The sequence below is a fragment of the Cyrtonyx montezumae genome, unplaced genomic scaffold (assembly GCF_038088225.1).
Source record: "Cyrtonyx montezumae isolate F1298 unplaced genomic scaffold, pur_monq_1.0 scaffold_8, whole genome shotgun sequence".
NCBI lineage: Eukaryota > Metazoa > Chordata > Aves > Galliformes > Odontophoridae > Cyrtonyx > Cyrtonyx montezumae.
Window position 1 is genome coordinate 98,061,569 of NW_027072089.1, and position 12,626 is coordinate 98,074,194.

Below are 12,626 nucleotides of genomic sequence, written 5' to 3' on the forward strand. Positions count from 1 at the left end.
GCTCTCAAGTCCCAGAGACAGTGCGACCTAATAGCATCTGGGTAGAGCAGCAAAGGAACATGCAGTGATATGCCTTCTTAATAAGCGCATGAAGGATGTTAACGGGAGGTGAAAAATAAAAAAGCATTAGATCTGTCCCAGAGAAAAGGATTTGATCATAAACACTTCCATTATGCTTGTGTGCAACATACCTGAGCCAGGAAAGGTGTAGCTGGGACACACCTGGCTCTGGAGCCAAAAATCGGGGATATATGGTGGGCATCAGAGATCTGCCCTCTGTGCTGACACACGGCACAGGGGTGATGCCTGGGGTGTCCCCTGCCTTGAGCACTATGTCAGGATCACCCTGAGCTTCTGAGCATTCCTGAATCCCCTTGCCAGTGCCAGACCCAGGCAGGATGCAGGGTTGTCACGGGGCTCCTGGTCTGGTCCTGAGGGAGCTGGCCAGGGCTGGTAAGGCCCAGAGGCCCACAGAGCTAAACACCAGTGGCCTGACATTCACATGTAGGCCAGCAGTAAGTGCGGTGCACGGGGCATGCCCCCTAGGAGAGGGCTTCAGCTGCTGCCAGCTGCCAGGACCTGGGCAGGCCCATGAGGACCAATGGATGACTGCAGGCCTTCCTGCAGTCTTAGCACCTCCTGACTCACGCTCTCCAGTTGCACCCCCAAGTTCTCTCTGAATTATGGACAAAACTGAGAGAACACTGCACACGTGTCAGGCTGCCAAAAAACCCAAGGCAAAGCAGGTGGAGCAGAACAAAGCCCAGTCTGAATTTCCATGAGTACAGAGGGCAAGGTGGCAGTGCTTGTGTGCATCAAGTGAAGAAAAGTGATCAGAGCAGGCCCTGAAATCAGGAGTATAGTTGCTGGGGTCTGAAGGACCTGTAATACTCCTTCATTGCATGTACTTCAGTATTAGTTCCTGACAATTAATGAAAACTGTCTTGGGTGGTGGTGGTGACAAATGAGCTAGGGATGGGTAAGGTTTAAGCCTCCACTCCTGATAGAGATGCACTGAAATGGAGTTAGAGCTTCTGATCTTCTGAATGAGGGCTTAGGCAGCACCACCAGCACTCCTGAAGGAAACAGTCACCTTCTCCCTAAAGGGGATGCTTTGTGTGATTGCTACTAAAAGTGTGAAATGAGATGCAAGGGTGGAGATATTCTCAGCGTTGCTTTTGGTAATGAGTCCCTTAAGACCTGTTTATGTACATGGCTTACACATTGAAAAAAGTTCATGAAAAGAAAAAGGAATGCAAAACACTCACTTGTTTGTAAATGATTTTTTGGAAGGTCTTCTCTCTATCTCCTATCTGACATGTTCTCCTCTTTAGGGAATAGACATATGCCTTAGATTCTTGTGGCTTGAGATAAAACCTGCAGGAAGAAGCCTTTAGATCAAAGATCCTCTCAGTCAATCCTCTTCCTTTTATTTTCCAAATGTCTCCCTTTGTGCCCCTTCATGCTGAAGTTCCAGAGGTTCGTTGCATTGGTTATTTTGCCTTGCTGCTCTCAGGATTTCTGTGACTGTCATAATCAGTTCCATGGTTGGTGCATTATCATTGGCATGGATGAACATTGCCAAAGCCCCATGTGGATTTGCTACTGCACCACATCCAACTGAGTCATTCCCTCTGCCCCAGTTTCTGGTTGAGATTGAAGTTATGCATCTATTTCAGAGTCTCTCTCAATCTCATTGTCATTCAAAGCTGCAGGGAAAGCATTTAAAGCAATATTATCCTACACTCCTATCTGGAAATTTGTTCCAAGCTATTACCAAGCAGTGGCTGAGATGATTATCCTCTATTCTGCAACCTTTAATGAAATTAACTGTCCCAGCTTGCATGAGCTGTTGATATCTGTGCTTCTGGAACAGTAAACCACTGACACAACTTACTTCAGCTTTGGGTATAGCGAAGCGTGGGAACAAGACTCCTAGGGTTTTTAGATAGGGAACATGTGAAAAACACGGCTTTGTTATTGGTGTTGCGTTTTGTTACTGGGTTGGTTTTGGTCCAGAAAAACAAACCTGGCTGATGTGTTCTCACCATGCACAGATGTCACTATAAATTCACAAGTAACCTTACAAACATTGGTTTTGCCTTTTGAATTGCATGGACACAATGTTAAGCCTTTTCAGATCTAAGTAAGAACAAACTCTTGCCATCACTGAGACAAAAGAAACAAATCTGTTAAGTAAGGAGAACGAGGTGCTGCTACTGAGAAAGCATTAATTAGAAAGGCTTATTTAGAGCACTTGGGTAGTAGAGTAAGTAAGAGCCAGGTGGAAATACAAGTCTGGGATGGACTCAGCAGTGCCCTGCCTCCTGGGTGCTCATTTAAAGAAGTAAGAGATGAGCATCACCAACTGAACATGGTGATGTTTTTCTCTCATTATCGTGAGGCCATAAATAGCTCCCCACTTGCTCAGATCAGCCCTCCACACTGTTCCCCACACAGCTCTCACTGCTTCTTTGGGTTTTGTCAGAAACATAACCACCCATTGGGCTCACGGGTTTGCATCAACTGAGGGCATGTTGGTTGGGAAAAGTTCTCCCAAATGCTGCCAGGTTAAGAGTGTTCACAGCAGGAGGGCACAGCATCAAAGGAGAAGAAAAATAAATGTTTGACGGCATTTGTTCCATTTGATCTTTCCTCTGATCACACAAACTGAAGAAACACAGCTTTACAGCCTCTTGATCTCAGCACAGAATGTGTGCCAAAAAAAAGATAATTATTCCCAGTGTTTGGGTCTGGGGACAGCAGCAAACAGCACAGAAGGCATTTTTAGCACACACCAAAGTTCCCAAGTTGATTTAAATGTATTGCTGGAGGCTTGCACTGGGACTTCTGTGCTCAGAAATGGGGCCTGTATGAGAGACATACTGCGGATGGCACTCCTCAGTTCAATCACAGGGCTGAGTTTGAAGGATTCTTTTTTCTTTTCAAAGAGACATCTCACTGATTTGCTCCAATAATAAAAGATCTGCAGGTGAGTTGGATAGCTTCCATTAGCAAAATAGCCCTGCAGGGACAGCATCCATCATTCACAGATAAATATGCCAAGGCAGCACAGCTGATTCTTTGAGTATTAATTAAGCAAGTGACTGGTCAGCCAGCCATGGACAGAGTTTTCCTGCTCTATGGGGGCATCGGGCTGCATGAAAGCCCTCTAAGTACTTGAAGGATACTTAAGTACTTGAAGTACTTGAAGGAAGCCCTCTAAGTACTTGCCTCAGGCAAATAGAGGGCTACATTACAGCCAAGTTAGGCTTGCACCCACTCCACTGCCACTCAGTGGTGTCAGACAAACCAAACCCAGGGACCAGGTCAGTCCTTAAGTCTTGATCTATCGCTGAAAATTCAAGGAAAGCTTATTTGCACTTGTTTGTCTTTTTAATAGCAATAGATTTCATGCTGATATACTGTCTTTACACCAGTGGTTGAGTGTTGCATGTATATGAGAAGATGACATGGGCAGTTGGTTTCCATTATCATTGCTTGTAGCCACCTCACCATAAGCAGAAAATATGCCTCTCAAAGACAGCTCTGATTAGGAAATACTTTATTCCTTCTCTCTGCTGCTTTATGCTGGCTGGATATCCCCCAGATCTGTCTCTTTCCAAGTGAGGGAGAAAGCATCCCATTTGCCTCCCTCTCAAACTGTCTCCTGCATGCAGGGTCTCTCCGCCTGGTCCCAGCCCCTCTGCACGTGCTGAAGTCATTAAACCATCCATTAGGACTCTGTCCTTTGTGCACGGGGGGGATGGCTGGCTGCTTGGCTGCCTCCCTTGCTCATTATTGGTCTTCTGTGGTCCTTTCCAGCTGATTTAACCAGCTGGTGCAATGAGACATGAACAGCATCTCAGAGAAATGTGCACCCTGCTATAATACATTTCCAATGTCTTTCTGCTCTCTCTCTGGATGCATAAAGAAGCATCGTAGTCTCTTGCAGTGAATTACTGAATCTTTTTTGAAACCTGATATATACTCAGTGCGAAGTTTATTAAATATGAGGTGTATAGACATATGTATTAGCAAAGTCCAGCAGCCTAGATTGTTCAGATGAGAGGATCAGACAACCTTCTGCCTTGCAAATCAATTGCTCTGACACAATGGAATGCTCCAAGCCTGCTGATGCTGAGTGCACCTCTTTGTTCTGCAGACACCTCCACAAAGCACTCAGCGTGGCTTGAGCTTACCTGAACATCCTTTTTAAAATTTTAGACAAAGCTGCTGGATACAACAGCAGGGGGAGAACAATTATCCAACTCTGACCCTGAATTCTCTTTTCTTTGCCTAACTGGCACAGGGCGAATGCCATGCGGCCAGCTGTTGAACAGAGGGAGGAAGAATCAGGGATGCTATTCAGGGTGCTAGAGCAGTGTGACACAGAATTGGTATCTCCCTCCTCCTCCTGGCATAGAAAACAAACTAACTTTAGAGTATTTGTGGATTTTATCTCCTGGCTATTTGTTTGCTGCCACTCATTGTGTAGACTCAGCTTTTACGTACATTGAAAGTAACAGACATAAATTAACAACAAGCCTTCAGTGTGTTAAATAACCTCCTCCTCCTGGAGTCATTTCTCACAGTGCCTTTACTTGAGCACATGTCTCGGTCTGACACTGTGCCCTAGAGATTAGCACAGAGGGAACTGCATGACAGCCACCATGGACCCCTACTGCCCAAAAGAGAAAGACCTTTCCTATTGCTTCTGCAGGGATTGTTCGACTGTGCCAACAAAGTGGCTCTTCAGCCTTGCAGAAAGGCAGCAGACAAACCCCTCTCCTAGCAGGTCTGCCACTCCTCACTAAGTTCCCATCACATAAGGACAAAGAAGAGAACAGGAGATCAGGATCTGTTCAGGAGCTCTGGAGTGCTGTGTTCCCTGAATTGAACACAAGGCAGCAGCTGCTTCTAGTAGTGATCAGATCCCAAGCAACATCAGGCAGCATTCCCCAGGAAGCAGAAATCCCTACAGTGATGCAGCTGAGTGTGCCCAAATCTGTTCCATCTCTGTTTTCAGTACGTGAGTGTGCTGCTTTCTGTGCAGTGTGCTGCTGGAAATGCCCGGCAAGGAGTCTGTGTAATCCTTCCTCTGAGTGATACAGCAGCAGTGTATCAGCAGCAGCAGCAGCGGTCTTCATCCCACCTTGTGCAGAACTGGGTACTTCCAGGGAGCTACTGTCCTGGTTCATTTTGCCAGGGATGCAGAGCCGAATTCCTGCCCTGAGGGTCCTCCAGATAGAAGACCTCTTGCCCCAAAGTCTGATGTGGAAACCACAGAGGAAATGGTAGCGAATCCGTGTTGCAAGTTCCTGGGCTCTTAGTGATGAGGAAGTGTTAGGGGTTAGGACAGCTGCAGACAACCCCATTCCTGCCCAGAAGGACTGTCTGGGTTTGGCCATCGCTGTGTCTGGTTCTCTGCCCTGTTGACAGCTGGGTTTTGGCAAATGCTCAGCACCGACCTACTGAAAATCACATCCCAGTGCAGCTCTTCAAGATGAGCAACCAAATCCCAGAAGCATCACTGTGGTAAAAACTGCAAAAAGAGACTGGGAGCTATTGGATGCCAAACAGGTGAAGAAGAGTGGCTCAATTTGTTTAAGGTGCAGAACGTAAGCACTTCTTTTCTCTGAAGCTGGTGTCATTTCCAGCCCTTCAAAACTTGAGAACACTTGCCCTCAGTCTGTTTTGTGCATCACACTATTTTAGGCAACAATTTGTGACGAAAAATTCATAATTCATCCGTCTACATCATTTCTTTGCTTTGATCCTACATTCAGCAGTTTCTTTTGATGACTAGCAAAAATAACTGCAGTCAATGCAGATGAAGGTGAGCTGTAACCTTCATCCCAAACTCCCTGTCTATATTTATCAGGCTCGTCAGAGCAGTGACCCAGTCCCTGCTCCTGCAGAGCATGCCTGCTGCTCTAAGGGCTCCAGGAAAGCTTACTTGATGGTGGAAGAGTAGGTATCTGAGTGAAAATGAATCTTTCCTGTCCTCTCAGCAAGATAAATCAGATCATCCACAAAGATGGGTGAAGTGCTGTTTTAGCTTTGTGGTAGGAAGGATATCTAGCATATTTTCCAGTTTTATCTGCCCCAAAAAGTCTGACAAGCTTTACAGCGCTGATGTGCTGGGGCCCAAGATGCTTTCCATTCCCATCTTTGGACATGGCTCCCCTTGATGACCATCTGGAACCACTGACTCAGAGCTTCCCTCCCCAAAGGTATTTCTGGACAGAGAACAGTACCCGCAAGGGAAGCCAGTTGTATTTCACCTACGCTTCCCCTGCACACACACTGGGTGTATTGTGGGAGAAAAGACTCCCATCTGGAAACGTATTTCTTCTGTCACATTTACAGGCAAATAAAAGCACAGCAGCGGGCTTTTCCCCCTTTACTAAAGGGGAATCATCTATTAGTTTGCCTGTCTGCAATAACTAACTCCAGGGCTTTCATGGTTCGTGCCATTTCCACAATGCAAAGGGGAAGGATGGATTCAGTACACATTCAAAAGAACTGTAATCTGGAAATGCCTTATCGTGCGAGGATAAGAACAGACCTTCCATTTGATGTGCCTGTGGGGCTGCTCAATTTTAGAAGCCAGTTTTGATGCTAAGGGAATGTTATTTTGATGGCTACACCTCAGCCTCATACATTAGATAGAGAAATACAAATAAATACACATTGGGCAGGGCACTGGGCAGCTGCTGTTGTAAATGTCCCCATCAGGGCTTGCAGGGCATCAGCTGTGTTAACGGGGGGAATCAGCAGTGTTGAGGGGCAAAAAGTGCAATGTATTGGCTGCGCCGGGGGAAAGCCAGCATGGGTTTCCCACTGCTGCACGAGATCCTGCAGCTCCCCTCTGCTGGGGGTCTGGAAAGCGGTGTGCTTTGCCAGAGTGAGACGACATCCTGCAGGATCGGGCCCTGGAGTGCACATAAATCAGTTACAGGTACTTGAATTAGGAGAATTAATTAATAAGGCCTTCCCATCCCCAGGGGGTAGACACCACAATGAGTTCAGCAGGAGACACCATTAATCCTGCATTTGTCCCAGAGCTATTCTTCGTGCTCAGGGCGGGGGAATGGCCGGGACAGAACAGGTCTGCCTCTTCCCTTGGGTGCAGGGAGCTGTGTGCTCTGGGCATTGCCTTTCCCAGTACCTCCCCACATCCCAGGATCCTCCCCATGAGCTGTTCAGCTCCTATTACTCCATCCCTGCTCACCTGTGTGATCGCTCTCAAACTCATACCCGTCTTTTAGGGATGAATATTTTCTATCTTAATTGCAACAGCACAACCAAATCCTCTCTTCTTTAATAGCACAGTTCCTTCTCTCAAGATAAGCACACACATCTCCCCAAAAGATTAGCTTCTGTTCTTCATTCCAGAATATTTGAGGACTAAGTTGCAGGCTGGCTCAAATCCCCAGCATGTCAGGAAGCAAGAGAACATTTAGCATCCTCACCCCAGGTGCCCAAATAACTCCTGTGCCAAACCACAGCCAGTGCTGTGCTTCTGTATGGTGGCAGATGCTGCTGGAGGGCTACGGCACAGTGCCAGAGTGAGTTGGGGGCACTTCTCTCAGCATTTGCCATTGGTGGTGTGCTGGAAGAAGGCACAGTGCATGACAATCGCTAGGATTTACCCTGGATGTGAGCCGGCAGTGTGCTCTTGCAGCCCAGAAGGCCAACTGTATCCTAGGCCGTATCAAAAGAAGGGTGGCCAGCAGGAAGAGGGAGGAGATTGTCTCCCTGTGCTCTGCCCCTGTGAGGCTCCATCTGGAGTACTGTATCCAGGCCTGGGGCTTCCAGCACAGGAAGGCTTTGAATCATGGCTATGGCCGCTCCTTGGGGTGCTGCAAAACTGGCTTGGATTACTTTCTTCATCAAGTTGCTCTACCAGAAGAAATATTTGTGTGAAAATAATGCAACTCATCACACAGCGCTTACCGTGGAAGGTCTTTTCCTCCTAGCCAGCCACATGAGCAGGTGGGATGGTGTTCCTCGTGCAATTTAGGTTTGGGAGTGCAGAGGCCAGCATTTCTGGTGGGGGAGGTACCAAGTCTTCTGCAAATCACCCTGTTTTGTGGAAAAAAGAAATGAAAAAATAACACCAAAGCCCCACAGTTCTGTAATTTCTAATAGAAAGTGAAAAAAAATCCAGAAGTCATATTTTTATTTTAGTTGTAACCTTTTCGACTCCTGGAACTAAAGGAAGCACTGAAACACAAGCAGTTTCTCAGAGAGAACCATGATCTCCAGCAGTTCAAAAACAGCATGGAGAGTAAGTTTCAGCCACTTCAGCTTTTCAGTTTCCCTTCCCAAAGCAACAGCACAGCTACATTCATACACGCTGCCCCAACCTCCCCTTGGCACACCCCCACCAGCCTGCCCCCAGCTCAGATTTTCCTCCATCCTCTCTCAGTGCTGTCAAGTTGTAAATGTGTTGATTTTGAGCCTGTTTTTGAGGAGATGGGTGTGAGGCATGTGAACCCTGTGTGCATTGTGGATCCTTCTGGGAGCCGCTGTGTTTGAGAAGAGATGGGAAGTTGGGAAATACTTTGTAAGGTGGCAAGAAAATGAGAGTGGAGGATCCTTTAAGGGTCTTCACTGAAGGAAAACATTTTGCTGAAAATAAAGCTTCAAGGGATACTGGAGAAGCAATGGAAGGCCATAACAATGCCTCAACCTCAGCTTTGATTTTGAATTGCATCAGGAACCAGAGAAGCCTGAGACATGTGCTCGATCACACAGAATCACTCAAATTGGAAAAGATTTCAAAGATCATTGAGTTCAACCACAACCTAACCATACTACTCTAACTCTAATAATCCTCTGCTAAATCATATCCCTGAGCACCACATCCAAACGGTTTTTAAACACATCCAGGGATGCTGACTCAACCACCTCCCTCGGGAGCCTATTCCAGCACTTGACAGCCCTTTCTGTAAAGAAGTTTTTCCTGATATCCAACCTAAACTTACTCTAGTTTAGCTTAAGGCCATCTCCCCTCATCCTGTCACCAGTGAGAAGAGGCCAATCCCACTCTCACTGCAAGCACCTCTCAGAAATTGGAAGACAGCAATAAGATCTCCCCTCAGCCTTCTTTTCCCCAGACTAAACAGCCCCAGTTCCTTCGGTCTCTCCTCATAGGGCATATTCTCCAAGCCCTTCACAAGCCTTGTTGCCCTTCTTTGGACCTGCTCCAGCACCTCCTGTACTGAGAATGAATGTGGAAGTTGGCTTTGCTGGGCTGCATGTGGGCAATCTATGAGTGATGCAATGGTGGAGAGATGTAAGATGTTAATGCACTGACCCCAGGACAGACAGGGGGAAATCCCAGAGCCTGGTGTTGGTTCTGAGGCTGACAGAGGACGTCGTGTGTTGAGCAATACATGCAGAGGGAGCAGCACAGCTGAAAAAAACACAGCGGAAGTAATCTGACTGGTGCTGCTTAAACATCATCCTGCCAGCAGAACTCCTCACATGTTTTGCAGAGGCACCTGGTTCTGCTGCCTTAGGGGTGGGAGTGGGGAGTTGGGTCCTGGGCAAACCCCAGGGATGAGCCATCCTTGTCCTTGAACACTGCAGGCAGTCAGCAGCTTGCACAGCCTGCTGCCACTTCTGCAGCCACCAGCATCCTCAATGTCCTCATTTTAAGCATTTGCAGAAAATTTGGCTTTTGAAGCCTGGCAGATCCCTGGAATCACTTCTCCTGACTTGGTGTGTTCTGCTGGTGGGACAGCAAAGGTCACCTAGGTGTCCTCTCATAGGGAATGGACATCAAATCTCAGACTTTTCAAGGGAAACTGAGAGGATGCAGATGCTCTTTGGAAACAAATGTTGCTAGAGACGAGCAGCCTCCCTCCCCTTCACGATCAGCCAAAGGAGTCCCAGAGCACAGCCAGACTATGCTGAACATCAGGCTGCCAACAAGATTAAAATTAGACTCACAAGGTTTCATCAAGGGAGAGTTTAGCTGTGGCGCTCAATCAGGCTGCAACACCCGCTAATGACAATTGAAATAAAGTCATTCAAGGCACATCCTTACGTGTCATGCTGCAGGAAGGAAAGTCTGCCCTTGGCTGAGTTGCTTGGCCAAGGTGCGTTTGATGTCTCATCCCACTACTACATGGCAGCTGTTCCAAGGCTGGCACCCCTTTGGGACAAGCAACATTGGGTCCCCTGGCTCCGTGACTGTCCCATGGGTCACACCTCATAGGAAATGACTGATAAACAAGTGGTAAATAGAGTGGGAGAGCATTTGGGTGAGGCTTCCAACACGAGGAGGCTTTTTTGTCCGTTGCAGATCACATCAAGCCAAAAAAGCTATAGATCCCCACTCAACAACCTGAGTAGGATGTCTGAGAAAATTATCTGTTGGAAAAAAAACCCTCAGTTTTTAAACTTCCTCTGTTTTCAGCAGCAATCTCTCTGCTTGTGGAAGGACACGTTTCCTGGGCTCTGCCCATGTCCCTGCAAGCTGAGTCCCTGCAGCACCAGAGCAGCTCTGCACCCCAGAGACCTCCACGGTCTCCCACCCAGGAGAAGAAATATAATGTAAATATATGTCACTAAGTGAGTGTGAAACTCTCTCCAGTTCTTTAACCTTGCCCTCAAGAGGCTGTGCTCCCTGAATAGGCACTTTGTAATCACCTTGCAGTAAAAACTCATCACTCTGCCAACATCTGTTTTATATGTGGTGCTGCCCCAACAAAATTCTGTGTTGACATCACCCTACCCCCGTGTTTCAGCCTGACTTCATGCCAAAAGGAGAGTCCCTTTCAACCCTTCTACCTCTGCCTAAGTCCCAAGGCTGCACGGAGCAGCTGCAGAGGCATTCAATAGCCATGCAGCGTCTCCTTCAGCATTGCAAGGTAACCAGTAGCACCAGCCTGATCACACAGTGCACAGCAAAGTCATTACCACATCACCTCTAAGCATGAGTGCTCTGTTACTCAGGAAGCCATGTGGATGTTCAGTATTCAAATAATTCAGTGAGGAGCACTGAATGCATCTCATCCTGGTTCAGCAAACTCTGGGGAAGGCAACATCCTATGAATGTTTTCCAATGTGCAGGGTTTTATCCTCAGCAATGTGAAGGGTTGTTCTCCCTCTCCTCTCTTCAGAAGTCAGAGTCTACGTGAAGGTAGCAGGACCCACCAGATTTCCATACAAGCCTGTGCGTGAGACATGTCTTCATTACTGGAGAGCACTGACATGCGAGAAATGCTGGTAACAGTGCCTCAGGCAGGCAGAGCACAATCCTGGAAAGGGCATCAAGAGGATTTCACAAATAAAGTAGTCAGGATCTTACATGATAGCTTTGCAACCCAAAAGACAGTCATCACCTACTTGCTGCTCTGCAAGAGAATGTTATTTTCTCTGCAGGCTGTAATGTTGAAGTGTTCTCTGTGCTAAAAAAAGAACTGCTTCAAAAAAGAAGAACCATAAGCCATGACAGAAAGCCCTTCCCATGACACATAGCTTTCTTCTGGACAGGATTGCTCAGCACTGCTGCTCCTCTCCTTGGCCTTCCAGGCAGGACAAACAGCTGACTTAACATACATATTTTCCAGATTCATCTTTTCTTGTAAAGAATATATTAACTTTCAAAGAGAAAGTCATTTCAAAAACAAGAGCTAAAATTAGGCTTATTAAATTTTTCTCTCCCCTTTATAGCTTTTACAAGCAATTATCCACTTAGTATTTTGAATTTATACACAAAACTACAACAGCAATTCTGTTTCCGAAGCTTCTTGAAGGGAAAACCTTAAAAGCTTTTCCAGAACACACAACAGCACAAGCAAATGAAATTGCCATTTCAATTCTTGTTTTTTAAATGAATGGGAAGCAGCAGGGTGCTCATTCATCACCAAATGTCTTTTTAAATTTCATTCTGGTGAAGCGAGCTGTGTGACTGCTCTAGAAACTGGAGGCAGGGTTTGTGTTTGCACTGCAACCCCTTGCACTGCTGTGGGAGTGTTGCTAAAATAGCTGCATGGGCTATTATGCCAGTGCGGAGCCCAAGTCTCTTCTCACTGATGGCACAGACAGGCCACGTGGGGGGACAAATTTAGCATCCCTGCAGCTTGGGGCACTCACCTTTGTGGGAGAGCCAAGTTTAACCTCCTCCTCCTGCTCAATTCATCCTCAGGAGGAAGGTTTTGTTTGCTGCTCTCCAATGCTCACACAGCTGTGCTCCTGCTAAGATCTCCATGTTGGATTGCCCCTAAGCAGCAGCGACAAGGTCAGTCTAGAAGGCGAAGGCATTTCTTTTGCCAATGACCCACAAGCAGCTCTGCAGTCAGTAAACAAAAAAGCAAAGGTTATGCACAGCCAACTCACCCAGTCGAGTCGAGGAGGTTAATAAAACCACTCGGATTCTCTGTCTCGCTCTGAGCCTGGTCTTCAGGAAGCCGGGAGGCATCTGTGTTCAGTAAATAAATTTGTTCCTACCTCTGTCCCCAGCTCCAGGACCCCTCCCACATCCCTGTCAGGCAGCACCTTGCTTCCACTCGTTCATGACCCCTGACTGCCTTCACTGTGTTACAAGACTACAGAATAAAATAAGTCAGAATTCCACTTCTTACCTTGCACATCCCTGATCTCAT